Here is a 14,682-nt window from a genome sequence, read left to right on the forward strand (position 1 = left end):
GCAGAACACCACTATTGAACATAGAGCAGTGTGAAAAGGTTATTGGTTGGAGAGCAGATAACGCTTCCAGTCACTTAGCCACTACCAGCACCACCCTTTTCTTCCACACGGTCAAGTCTCAGTAGCTGTGAGTCTGGACCGCATATTTCTCACCCTGAACCTCCTTCCTCCCACCATGCCGAGTGCCCAGAGACGACTGATCCCACACTTGGGCACTCTGAAGAGCTGTTCACTTTTCCATTTATAGATTCAGGCCTCTCGCCCGGTCCACTTGAAGCGGGGCAAGAGGAGATCGCATGTAGCAATGCCCAAATATTTGAGCAGCCACTGTCACACAAAGGCGACAGTGAGAATGTGACACAAGAGGTGGACGGTGATGAGACACAATTGCCAGAAAGTCAGGAGGAGGACCACAGTGGAAGAAGAGGTGGTGGATGATATAGTAACTGACCCAACCTGGTAGGAGGACATGCAGAGCGAGGAGAGCAGCACACAGGGGGAGAGAGGCAGAGCACCACAACAGGCAGGAAGAAGCAGTGTGGTGGCCGCAGAAAGAAGGCAGGCAACCATTTTCCATAACACCAACACGAAGGAAGTTGCCAGTACAACTGTTAGGTCTTGCTGAGTCTGGTTGTTTTTTAAAAACTCTGCCAATAACCCCAAAAAGGCCATTTGTACCACCTGCCAGGCCAGCATCAGCAGGGGTGGCAAAACGACCAGCCTGACTACCACCAGCATGATCAGGCACATGGCAGCAAAGTACCTGACTTTGTGGGCCGAACCACATTGCTTCTTCCGCTGTTGTGCATGCAAGTCAATCCCCTGTCCATGGTGCATGCGAAGATGCCTCCTGCCCTGCACCTGTCAATGCACACTCTCAAGTAGTAGCATCAGGAAGCACGTCCTTGTCCCAGCATAGCAATCAGGTGTCCATACCCCAGTCCTTGGTACGCAAGCGCAAATACGCAGCCAAAGTCCCACAGGCCACAGAACTAGATTCCCACATTCGCCACTGCTTGCGCTCGAAAGTTGTCTTTCAGGCTTGTGGAGACGGAAGCATTCCACAACCTGATGGCGGTGGTCGTCCCTCTTTACTCGGTCCCCAGCCACCACTTTTTCTCCCTGTGTGTCGTCCCCACATTACACAAGCACGTGTCCCAAAACATTAGCCGTGCCCTCAACAACGCAGTTACCGGGAAAGTCCACCTAACTACGAACACATGGACAAGTGCTTGTGGGCAGGGATGGTACAGCTCGCTGGCGGCACACTGGGTTAACATAGTGGTAGCCGGGACACAGTTGGACCTTGGGATAGAACAAGTCCTCCCAATGCCAAGGATTGCGGGCCCTAGGTCAATCAGGGTTGCCCCCAGAGTATACAGCTCCTGCACCTCATCCTCCTCACCCTCCATCTCTGAAATGACCACATCAGTCACAAGCTGGAAGCACTGCAGCACAGCCTCGGCCAAGCGGCAACAGACTGTGCTGAAGCTAATATGCTTAGGTGACAAACTTCATAATTCTGAAGAGTTGTGGAGAGCTCTGAAAGAGAAGGCAAATCTGTGGCTCACACCGCTGAACCTACAGCCAGGCATGGTCATGTGTGACAAGGGCCAGAACATGGTGACGGCTCTGAGGCGAGGCGAGCTCACACACGTACCATGCCTGGCCCATGTGCTTATCCTCGTGGCTCATCAGTTTCTCACATCCTACCCGGAGCTGCCGGATCTGCTTGTTAAAGTTCGCCGCCTGTGTGCCCATTTTAGATTGTCACCAACAGCTTCCGCCGCCCTTGCCGTGTTTCAGCAGCATTTGCAGTTTCCGGCTCACAGACTGGTATGTGATGTCCCCACGCATTGGAACTCTACATTGCCGATATTGGGAAGGATTTGTGAGCAGAAGAGGGCAGTTGTTGAGTACCAGCATCAACAAGGCAGCATCAGGAGTGGACATGGATGTCAGACATATGTACCATCCTCCAAAACTTTGAGGACTCCACCAAGATGGTGAGCGGCGATGATGCCATAATTAGCATCACCATCCCGCTTCTCTGTCTTCTGAAATTCTCTCTGCTTACAATCAAAAGGATACATTATAGGCAGAGCACGATGAGATGAAGCAAGGAACCATACAGGGTGATTACACACAGCCCAGCCTCATCTCATCCCAATGTGGATTGAGTGACAATGAGGAAGAGGAGGAGGAGGAGAAGGAAAAACAGGAGATAGTTTCATGCGCTATAGACGGTACTACCTGCACAACTGTCATATCGTCTGTTCAGCGTGGATGGCCAGAGGACAGAGAGGAGGAGGAGGAGAGCATGGTCAGTCATCCTCTTGGTGAGGACACGGAAATCTTGCCTGTTAGCAGTCTGGCATGCATGGCTGAGTTTGTTACGCTGCCTTTCCCATGACCCTCGCGTTCTCGAATTTTGGGTGACAGTCTTTACTGGTTGGTGACACTTCTAGACCAACGCGACAAGGAGAACTTTATATCTCTAATACCAGAGGTGGATAGGTCTACAAAAATGGGGCAGTACCAGAAGGCCCTTGTTGAGGAACTATTAAAAAAATTTCCATCTGAACCCGCTGGTGGCAGAGGTCACAGTTCGTTGAATAACCCTGGAGTACAGGCAAGAGAAACACAAATGCAATCTAGCAGAGGCAGGGGAACACTGTCAAAGTTCTGGGAAAGTTTTCTCAGACCCTCCAATCGCACAGGCCCTGAGGTGCGGGGTACTGTCACAAGGAGTGCAAAGTTTGGGAAGATGCTGAGAAAGTACCTTGTCGACCATACCAACGTCCTCCGTGATTCCTCTGGGCCTTATAATCATTGGGTATCCAAGCTGGATACGGGGAATGAACTGGCTCTCTACGCCTTGGAGGTTCTGGGCTGCCCTGCCGCTAGCATTTTATCAGAGCGGTATTTTAGTGCCACTGGTGGAATTATAATTGATAAGCGCATCCGCCTGTCAGCTGAAAATGCTGACAGGCTGACTCTTATAAAAATGAACAAGGGTTTGATTGGGCCAGACTTCTCAACACCACCGAATGAAAGCAGCGTAAGGGAAACTCAAATCCAGTGTCTTTTTTTGGGAGCCGTATTCCTATGCATCTCTTCACACCCACACATGGGTATACGCTTCCTGATTTTGACTATTTGCTGTTGTTCTTCTTCTTCTCCTCATCCTGATCCTCCACCACCATATCACCAGTGTTACTGTGGTCCATGATGCAACACCCACATAATTTTTTTAAAGGGTGTCTATGATGCCCGTAAAAAAAAAAATTATACAATATGTTCATGTATAACCCCCAGGGGTAAATGCTTGTCAGCCCATACACTTAGTGCATGGGCATTACAAAGATAGGAGACCCGCTCCTTTATAATGGGAAATTTTTTGTATGAGGCCCTCTAAGTCTTTTCCAAGGGGCATTGTAGTGCCTCCCAATTTTTGGCAGCCCTTGCATTCACTGCATAGGCCAACACTATGGGAGAACGTCTCCTTTCTAATGTGAGTTTGTCGTTACAGTGGCCCTGCCCTATGTGTCTTTAAATTGTTAGTGGGATTTTTCCTAAAATTGGTCAGCCATTGGACTCACAGCATACCCTAGAACTGTATAGTACACTCTCTCCGTTCTAATGGGAACATGTCGTACTTGTAACTGTGGCCCTGCTCTATGTGTCTTTAATTTTAGGAAAAACCCTTAAAATTGGTCAGCCGTTGAACTAACTGCATACCCTATAACTGTATATCAGACCTTCTCCTTTCTAATAAGAATATGTCGTACTCCTTACTGTGGCCATGCTCTATGTGTCTTTAAATTCTTATTAGGGATTTTCCTAAAATTGGTCAGCCGTTGGATTCACTGCATACCCTATAACTGTATATCAGACCTTCTCCTTTCTAATAAGAATATGTCGTACTCCTTACTGTGGCCATGCTCTATGTGTCTTTAAATTCTTATTAGGGATTTTCCTAAAATTGGTCAGCCGTTGGACTCACTGCATAACCTATAACTGTATAGCAGACTCTCTCCTTTCTAATGGGAAGTTGTCGTTAATGTGTAGAGTTGAGTCACCCCATAGTGTTCGGGCTCGGTTCGGTTCGTCGAACACCCGTGTGTTCGTCGAACACCATTAAAACCAATGGCAGGCAAACAAAAACACATAGAAACACATAGAAAACACCTTCAATGGTGTCCAAAAGCTGACAAACTGCTCAGAAGACACAACTAACACATGGAAAAATGACAAGTACATATAGTCATGCGAAAAGAAAAGAGGTGGATAAGTAAAAGGACGGGGAGACACAGATATAGGCATGTCATGCCCTTCTAAAATCAAGAAAAGCTGGAGTAAAAATCTAAAATCAGCATACCAACACCCAGACGTCGTGACAAGAAAATTAAAAAAAGAAATATCTTTAGGTAGAATGGCGGTTCCATTCAGAACACTTTCCTTACAAGACGTAATGGTATCCCCATTGTGAGTTGTGCCAAAAACGGAACCCAATACATTCGGACTAATCCACCATTTGTCATATCCAAGGGGCAGATCAGTAAACGACAACATCAACGCGGAACCCAGTACAGTAGTATATACTGTACATCCTTTGACAAGGCAATCAGGCTGATCAAGAAGTTGGGAAGGGTCACCCTAATGGCCAAAACAGTCATTGATGCGGCATTCCGGTTACTTACCACCTGTGCCTCCGAATAGTGTCCACCTATTGGGCTGTTTCTGGGAAGGAGCATACTATATAGAACGCTGTTTGCCCATGGGGTGGTCCAGATCCTGCTCACTATTTGAGGCATTTAGTTGCTTCCTCGAATGGATTGTAATGGACGTTTCTAAGGGGGCACATATTATCCATTACATCGACAACTTCTTATGCCTGGGCCCAAAAGATTCGCCACAGTGTGAATACACGCGGTAGTCCACCTGTGAGAATAAGAGAGCTGGAGAGAGAGCAGACAACACAGAGCCTAGGGGTCAGATGTAGAACGGAAGAAGGAAAAAGTGCGAGGGAGGTAAGGGAGTAAAGTGGAAGGCCGACCTGAGCTCCCCCATGTTCCTGCTGGGCGGCGAACAGCCCTGGGAAGAAAAGCCACTTGCGCATCCCTTTGAGGTTATGGGCACGAGCGGGCAGAGGGACTACGCTGGAGTGCGAAGCCGACATGGCCAGTCCATTCCTGCCCGTGCGACCTCCGTGTCGCCGGGTTTGTGCCAGAGACGCGGTGGACCCTGACGGCCAGCCCCCCTCTCCCAATACTGGTGCCTGTCCGCTGGTGGGTCGAGCCCCCCCGCGGTGTGGGGGAATAACATCTGCAGAAGAAAGACCATCTTCCAGCCAAAGTAAGATGTCTACTTCTTTTCGTGGAAAATGTGATATGATCCCTTTCTTACGGACACGCCCGTTGCTACAAATTCCAGATGAGGCACAAAAACAGCAGGTGCTTAAACGGATATCAAGTGCTCATTCAAGTGGGCTCTCCTCCACCTCAACTTCAACATCACAAATACTCCAGTCCTCAGAGGTGTCACCCCAATCGCACTTTCTTCCTCACAGCTCCCAAGTCTCCAGCTGCCCGTCTGAGTATGGGGTAACACAGATGGTTGAGTCTGCACTGCTGTTTACTCATACTATAGTCTGGGAAACGGAGGCCTGCTCCAGAGATTCTGTTAATCCAGATGAGGAAATGATCTGCACTGATGCCCAGAATCTTTATGAGTCGGATCCAGGACCAAATGAAGTAGGTTCTGAGCATAATGTAGACCCTCGTTCCAAAACTGTAACTCCTGTTGGTGGAAACTAGTGTTGAGCCACCCCCGTAGTGTTCGAGTTCGATTTGGTTCGTCGAACACCCATATGTTCGCCGAACTGTTCGTCGAACTGTTCGTCGAACTCCTTCGAACACCGTTAAAACCAATGGCAGGCAAACAAAAACACATAGAAACACATAGAAAACACCTTCAAAGGTGTCCAAAAGCTGACAAACTGCTCAGAAGACACAACTAACACATGGAAAAGTGACAAGTACATATAGTCATGCAAAAAGAAAAGAGGTGGAGGAGCAAAAGGAGGGGGAGACATAGATATAGGTATGCTATGCCCTTCTAAAACCAAAAGAGTGCGAAGCTGACATGGCCAGTCCGTTCCTGCCCGTGCGACCTCCATGTCGCCGGGTTTGTGCCAGAGCTGCGGTGGACCCTGACGGCCAATCCCCCTCTCCCAATACTGGTGCCTGTCCGCTGGTGTGTCGAGTGAGCCCCCCTGCGGTGGAGGCAGGTCTAAGCTTTTTAATTTAAATTGCCTCTGTAATTTGAATAAGTACACTTTAAATCCTTTTACAAGGATCTATTGGAGGGCAAGTCTGATGCCAGCAGCCGCTGGAATTCAAGCTCCAGTAGCGTCCACTAAAGCTGCTGCAGTTAAAAAGCTTTTATAAGGATCGAGCTTGGCGGTCCACCGCGAGGCGTCCTACTGCCAGTCCCAGCCCCTGTGCCTTGGGGTGCCTCCCCGATGCTCTTCACTGAGTGTCCCGGGTGCCCGAAGCATTTCCTTTGAAAAAATTAAGTGTCCAAACTACAGGTGGTGTAGCTTGCTTAACAGGTGGGATAATCCGCTGACTAGCAGACACTGCTACTAGGTCCAGATTATTTCCTGGGATAGATGCAGTTAAAAATTTGTAATTAGCTCTACAGGAGGTGGCTACTCCGCTGACTAGCAGACACTGCTACTAGGCCCAAAGTATTGCCTGGGCTAGATGCAGTTAAAAATTTCTAATTAGATACTCTTGTTGGATGCAGAGAAAGCATTCCATAGAGTCTCCTGGCACGCCATATATTATTCTCTTAAAAAGCTCAGGGTAGGGGTCCAGGGGACCCTTTTATAGCCAAAATCATGGCCATGTATCGCAATCCGTCAGCTAGGCTGAAGATAAATGGAACATTTTCATCACCTTTCATAATCACCAATGGGACAAGGCAGGGATGTCCTCTGTCCCCTCTCTTATACATCCTAGTGATGGAGCATCTGCTCTCATCAATTCGCGATAACCCCAATATTAGGTGGATTGAGGTGGGAAGCACCGAGTACAAGTGCTCTGCATTTGCTGATGATGTCCTAGTATATATCACTCAATCACATATATCCATCCCTGCTGTTATGGCTGAAATAGATCACTTTGCTACATGGTCAAATTTTAAAATCAATGCAGCGAAGTCTGAGGCCCTCGATGTCTCCCTCCCCAAATCCATACAGGGTTCCATCCAGTCCAACTTTCCCTTTGCCTGGCCCTGACAGGGTATCAAATACTTAGGAATTCGTATTCATAGACACCTCTCCCGTCTATTTTATCTTAATTTTTGGCACTTTATTGAACAACTCCATACAGACCACGGTTGGCAAGTTAGAACTGTAAGATTCACTACTTGAACCACTGGTGTTTTGTGGAAAAGCACATATACACTGTGTTCCAAATTACTATGCAAAAAGTGTTTAGGAGTGATAAGGTAAGAATTTTTTGGTTTGTCAGTTAAACTCATTGATGGTGATGTGTGTCAGGGCTCTTTATATCACTGTAAGCAATTGCAGACACCTGTGCTAATTAGTTTGGCAGGTGTGTCCAATGAAAGGCAAGACTACTTAAGAAGGCTGTCCCACATTATTAAGCAGCCTACATTTTTTGCCAAAATGCGAAAGAAAAAGGATGTGTCGGCTGCTGAGAAGCAACAAATTGTGGAGTGTTTAGGTCAAGGCATGACTACAAACAACATTGCCAAGACACTTCATCCTAATCATCGCACAATCAAGAAGTATGTAGCTGAATCACAGTACACATGTGTGCGTGCTGATAAGGGAAAATTGAGGACTCTTTGCTACAGGCAATTATGTCAGGTTTTAAGAGCAGCGGCATAAAAGCCTTGTCATAGCAGCAGACAAGTTTTTGCAGCTGCTGGTGCCTCCAACGCCCCCCGAACAACAAGATGCAGGGTCCTTCAGAGGTTTGCAGCTGTGTGTAAGCCATCCTGTCGACCTCCTCTATCCACTGTACACAAGCAGAAACGGCTCCAGTGGGCCAAACAATACATGAAGACTGACTTCAAAACTGTTTTGTTCACCGATTAGTGCAGTGCAATGCTCGATGGTCCAGAAGGATGGAGTGGAACATGGCTGGTTGATGGACACCCCATGCAAACACGGCTACGGCGCCAATAAAGAGGAGGTGGAGTAATGTTTTGGGCTGGAATCATGGGGAGAGAGATTGTCGGCCCCTTTAGGATCCCTGAAGGGGTAAAGATTAACTCCATAATGTATGTTGAGTTTATCAAACAGCACTTTCTGCCATGATTCAAGAAGAAGAACTGTGTATTCCGCAGCAAGATCATTTTCATGCATGATAATGCACCGTCTCATGCTGCACATAATACATCTGCATCTCTGGCTGATATGGGCATAAAAGGGGACAAACATATGGTGTGACCCCCATGATCCCCTGACCTCAACCCCATTGAGAACCTTTGGAGCATTATCAAAAGGAGTGTCTATGATGGCAGGAGGCAGTTCACATCTAAGCATCAGCTCTGGGAGGGTATTCTGTCCTCATGCAAAACAATTGAAGCAGAAACCATCCGAAACCTGACAAATTCAATGGACGAGAGAGTTCTGAAGCTCATTTCGAACAAGAGGTCCTATGTGCAAATGTAACATGACCTAGAATAAGGTTTTGAGTTGAAAACTGTTTGATTTCAGTTTCTAATAACCTGCTAATGCTTATAATTTCAAAAATGACCATTTTTTGGTTCTTTATTAAAATGAAAAGGTTGATCGAAGAGTGTGGGGGATCTAAGAGTGTGGCAACCCAGTAGTCAGGATTACTTCGAATTTTGACAATCTGAGGGTCATGTTGCATGTAGTGCAGCAAGAAGGCACTTATGTGTCTTGCGCATCTCGGAGCCCCAAAATTATTTTCCGGGCTAGATGCAGCTAAAAATTACTATTAATTTTAAATCTGGTGGAGCTTAGTATAGATGGCCTAATAGAATCAGTACTGCACACTGCTACAAAGCCAAATTATTTTCCAGCCAAGATACAGATAAACATGATTAGTAATTTTAAATCTGGTGGAGCTTAGTATAGATGGCCTAATAGAATCAGTACTGCACACTGCTACAAAGCCCAAATTATTTTCCTGCCAAGATACAGATAAACATGATTAGTAATTTGAAAGCTTAAAACGGTTGGTGAGGTGATTTTAACCAATCATCAAGCCTTTACTCTCCCCAGGATGACACAGGGGTAGAAAAATCATTTCGGATCCATGATTTGTTCATCTTTATGAACGTGAGTCTGTCTACATTATCAGTGGAGAGCCGCGTGCGCTTATCTGTCAGCACACCACTAGCCGCGCTAAACACATGTTCAGACAGAACGCTGGCTGAGGGGCATGACAAGATCTCCAAGGTGTAAGTGGCGAGCTCCGGCCTTTTATCCAGATTGGAAGCCCAAAAAGAGCAAGGGTCCAGTGACACAGTCATGGCTTCAATGTTTACTTGGAGATACTCCTGTACCATCGTGTCTAGGCGTTGACTATGTGTCAGACTTCTTGTCTCCTGTGGCCTTGCAAAGGATGGGCTAAAAGAGTGGTGAAATGATTCCGCAAAATTGATGTTACCAGCAGATACTGTGTTTCTGTTATGGTTTGAGTGCTGAACACTCGACGGTCCCACGGTTGGCAAGTTGGAACTGTGAGATTCACTACGTGCACCACTGGTGTTTTGTGGAAAAGCACATGTAAGATTCTGCAACAGTCTCTTCTGATTCTCCTGCATGCATGCATCCCTTTCTATGGCAGGAATAATTTCTGCAAATTTACTTTTGTACCGGGGATCTAACAGTGTGGCAACCTAGTAGTCAGGATTATTTCTAATTCTCACAATTCGAGGGTCATGTTGCAGGTAGTGCAGCAAGAAGGCACTCATGTGTCTTGCGCATCCAGGAGTACCAAGTCCCTGTTGTGTTGGTGGCGAGGTAACAATCATGCTTCCTTCCTCTGTCCTCTCCCCCCAACCTCGCACAACAGAAATGTGATCAAGGTCTCCCTCATCTGATGAGTCTTCCATCAGTTCATCCTCCACCTCTACCTGGGCTCCTGCAACTTCCTCACTAGTTTGGCTGCTACCATGCACCCTGGTAAAACCATCTCCCACACCCTCACATGCCTGCCGCCTTGGTGCTGCCGACTATCTGGACCTTGCAGATGTTAGCCCTTCCGCATACAACTCCTCCTCCTCTACTTCCTCCACCTCCTCTTGTGCCACCACCTGACTCCGAATTCTGTTTAACATGTGCTCCAGCATGTAAATCACCGGAATAGTCATGCTGATAATGGCATCGTCAGCACTAAACATCTTCGTCGCCATTTCAAAACTGTGCAAAAGGGTGCATAGGTCCCTGATCTGAGACCACTCCTCCAGCGTGATTTGCCCCACCTCTGGATCTCGTTGGCCCAGGCTATACATCAGAACGTATTGCACCAGGGCTTGTCGGTGCTGCCACAGTCGCTGCAACATGTGCAGAGTTGAATTCCACCGGGTAGGCACATCGCATTTTAGCCGGTGAAGTGGCAGGCCCAACGACTTCTGTAGATATGTAAGTCGCTGATGCGAATGTTGGAAGTGAGCACACAGCGACCGTGCCCTCTTTAGAAGGCCATCTAGTCCGGGATAGCGGGCTAAAAATTGCTGGACAACCATATTCAACACGTGAGCCATACAAGGCACGTGTGTGACATTGCCCGGCGAAGGGCTGCACCCTGGTTACCAGCATTGTCGCATACGGCCTTCCCTGGTTTCTGGTCCAGTGGAGACAACCATTCATGAAATTGGTTCTCCAGAGCTGACCACAACTCCTCAGCTCTGTGACTCACATTTCCCAGACAGTTCAAAGTAAAAACCGCCTTATGACGTTGAACCCTACTGCCAGCATAGTAAGGAGGTGTGCAGGATCCCTTCTGCGCAGTTAGAAAGCTTGTGGCATGACCAGACAAGCTTTGGGTGCAGGTGGAGGACCGAGAGGAGGTTGAGGAGGCAGAAGCAGTGGAGGAACTTTGAGATAAAGAGGATTGACCCACAACTCGTGGGGACGGCAAGACTTGGACAGCAGCCCCTTGTCCTGCTGTCACCATAGTTACCCAGTGCCCAGTCAGCGACATGTAACGCCCCTGTCCATGCCTACTTGTCCAAGTGTCTGTGGTGAAATGCACCCTGTCACACACAGAGTTTCTCAAAGAAGCGGTGATGTTGTGTGCGACATGCTGGTGGAGCGCAGGCACACCTTTCTTTGAGAAGTAGTGCCGACTGGGCATCTGGTACTGGGGCACTGCGACGGACATAAGGTCTCAAAAATCCTCTGTGTCCACCAGGCGGAAAGGCAGCATTTCTGTAGCCAAGAGCTTGCAGACGGTGAAATTCAACCTCTTAGCTTTCTCATGGCTAGGAGGAAATGGTCTTTTACTTGTCCACATCTGAGGGACCGAGGGCTGGCTGTTGTGCTTAGACGGGGTTGATAAGGGTGTCCCCGGCAAACTGCCGGTCTGTGAGGAAGATGCAGGCGGACATGTTAGGTTGCCTTGATCCAAAGCTGGTGCTATCGATGTCGGACAGCGCTCAACACCAGCTGGTGTTACCACCTCCAAAGAAAATGATGACCTGCCAATCACGCTGGCTGTTGCAGGTAAAGAGGTGGCAGGTCTGCGTCCCAAAACAGGTGTGACTGCTGTCCCCCCAGTCACAGAGGATGAAGAGGCCGCAGATGCACAAGATGGGGCAGACAGTAGTTTGCCCGGCCGGCTAGGCAACATTGTAGCACAGTGTGCTTCCCATTGCAACTTATGCTTCATGTCCATGTGCCGGTTCATGCATGAAGTACTCAAACTATGTATTTTTTGGCCTCTACTTAGCTTTTGCTGACAAATGTTACAGATAACACGAGTTGGGTCATCTTTATCGATCTGAAAAAATGCCCAGGCTATGCAAGGCTTAGCACCCATGCGACCTGAAGAGCCACCACGACTTGTGGTCAGAGGCAGAGTTGTGTTTGAGGATGCAGTTGTTGACGTGCTTCCAGTACTACGTCTCTGTCCAGGAAGGCGCAACCTGACCTCGCCGTCACTAGCATCCTCCTCCACCTCCTCTGCTGACCTCATCTCTTGGCTGACTGTGGGTTGACAGTAAGTGGGATCTGCAACCTCATCATCATCACCCTGTGTGTTATCACACACGTCGTCCTCAGAGCCAACTTGTTCCTGCCCTGACAAATAACTAAAGTTGTCGCTCCAATCAGGTATTTGAGTCTCATCATCGTCTTCCTCATTGTCTCCACCAACAGGAGTTACTGTTTGGGAATGAGGGTCTACATTATGGTCAGAACCTTCTGTGTCTGGTCCTGGATCCGACTCATAAAGATTCTGGGCATCAATGCAGATCATTTTCTCGTCTGGATTAACAGAAGCACTGGAGCCGACTTCTGATTCCCAGGCTATAGTATAAGTAAACCGCTCTGCAGACTCAACCATCTGTTCTACCTCATACTCAGACGGGCAGCTGGAGATTTGGGAGCTGTGAGGAAGCAAGTGCGATTGGGGTGACACCTCTGAGGACTGGAGTATTTGTGATGTTGAAGATGATGTGGAGGAGAGCCCACTTAAAGGAGCACTTGATATCCGTTGAAGCACCTGCTGTTTTTGTGTCTCATCTGGAATTTGTAGCAATTGGCGTGGCCGTAAGAAAGGGATCTTATCACATTGTCCGCTAATAGAAGTAGACATTTTAGTTTGGCTGGTAGATGGCCTTTCTTCTGCAGATGTTACTGTTGCTTTAACACATACCCCACGGACACAACCTTTTTTCCCCTTCCCAACATGCCTATTCCCCTTTCCACCAGCAGCAGGCCTTTTTCCAATCATTTTGGTGGTTAACTAATTCACAACTCTGGAGTTGTTTGCACAAAAAAACAATAGATGGTAACCGAGCAGAGCTGAGTGGCCAAACTGTGGTTTTAGGCCAAAACTATTGGCTGGGTTAGATGCAGAAAAAAATTATATTCAATTTGCAACCTGATGGAGGTCAGTATAGATGGACTAATAGAACAAGTCCCACACACTGCTAGAAGCCGAAATTTTTTTTCAGAGCTAGATGCAGAAAAAAATGATATTCAATTTGCAACCTGATGGAGGTCAGTATCGATGGACTAATAGAACAAGTCCCACACACTGCTAGAAGCCCAAATATTTTTTCAGAGCTAGATGCAGAAAAAAATTATATTCAATTTGCAACCTGATGGAGGTCAATATAGATGAACTAATAGAACAAGTCCCACACACTGCTAGAAGCCCAAATAATTTTTCAGAGCTAGATGCAGAAAAAAATTATATTCAATTTGCAACCTGAGGAAGGTAAGTATAGATGGACTAATAGACCAAGTACCACACACTGCTAGAAGCCCAAATATTTTTTCAGAGCTAGATGCAGAAAAAAATTATATTCAATTTGCAACCTGATGGAGGTCAGTATAGATGGACTAATAGAACAAGGCCCACACACTGCTAGAAGCCCAAATATTTTTTCAGAGCTAGATGCAGAAAAAAATTATATTCAATTTGCAACCTGATGGATGTCAGTATAGATGGACTAATAGACCAATTCCCACACACTGCTAGAAGCCCAAATATTTTTTCAGGGCTAGATGCAGAAAAAAATTATATTCAATTTGCAACCTGATGGAGGTCAGTATAGATGGACTAATAGAACAAGTCCCACACACTTCTAGAAGCCCAAATATTTTTTCAGAACTAGATGCAGAAAAAAAATTAAATTCAATTTGCAACCTGATGGAGGTCAGTATAGATGGACTAATAGACCAAGTCCCACACAATGCTAGAAGCCCAAATATTTTTTCAGAGCTAGATGCAGAAAAAAATTACATTCAATTTGCAACCTGATGGAGGTCAGTATAGATGGACTAATAGACCAAGTCCCACACACTGCTAGAAGCCCAAATATTTTTTCAGAGCTAGATGCAGATAAAAATTATTTTTAACTTGCAACCTGATGGAGGTCAGTATAGATGGACTAATAGAATGATGCTATGCCCAAAAGGTTTTACTTCACTAGGTGCAGTAAAAAAATAGTATTCTATACACAGGTGGTGTAGCTTGCAACACAGATAGGCTACTCCACTGACTAACACACTCTGCAATAGGCCAAAAAGGATTAGCTTTGCTAGATTTAGCCAAATGCTGTGAAAAAAACTTGCTCAGCACTGGCACAGACCTGCCTGGCAGAAACTCATAGGAACTGATGTAACTTAGTCCTGAAAAGGACTGCAATTACAATTAGTTTTTACTCCCAACCTATCTATTTAAGAGCACAGACCTGCATGATAAAAGTCGTAGGAAATGCTGTAACCTAGTCCTTAAAAGGACTGCAATCACAACTATTCCCTACTCCCAAGCTATCTGTAGATTTGTGCGAAAATTGGCTTGAAATTTACAAGGTATAGCGCACACAGCAACAGCGGTGCCGTCTAACACGCAGCTGCAGCAGTGAGAAAATGGTGGCGACTGGGAAAATGGCTGGGTCTTATAGGGCAAGGACATGTGACATACACTGCCAATG

The sequence above is a fragment of the Phyllobates terribilis genome, unplaced genomic scaffold, assembly GCF_046119375.1.
Source record: "Phyllobates terribilis strain yellow unplaced genomic scaffold, ASM4611937v1 Scaffold_12__6_contigs__length_324123572, whole genome shotgun sequence".
Taxonomy (NCBI): Eukaryota; Metazoa; Chordata; class Amphibia; order Anura; family Dendrobatidae; genus Phyllobates; species Phyllobates terribilis.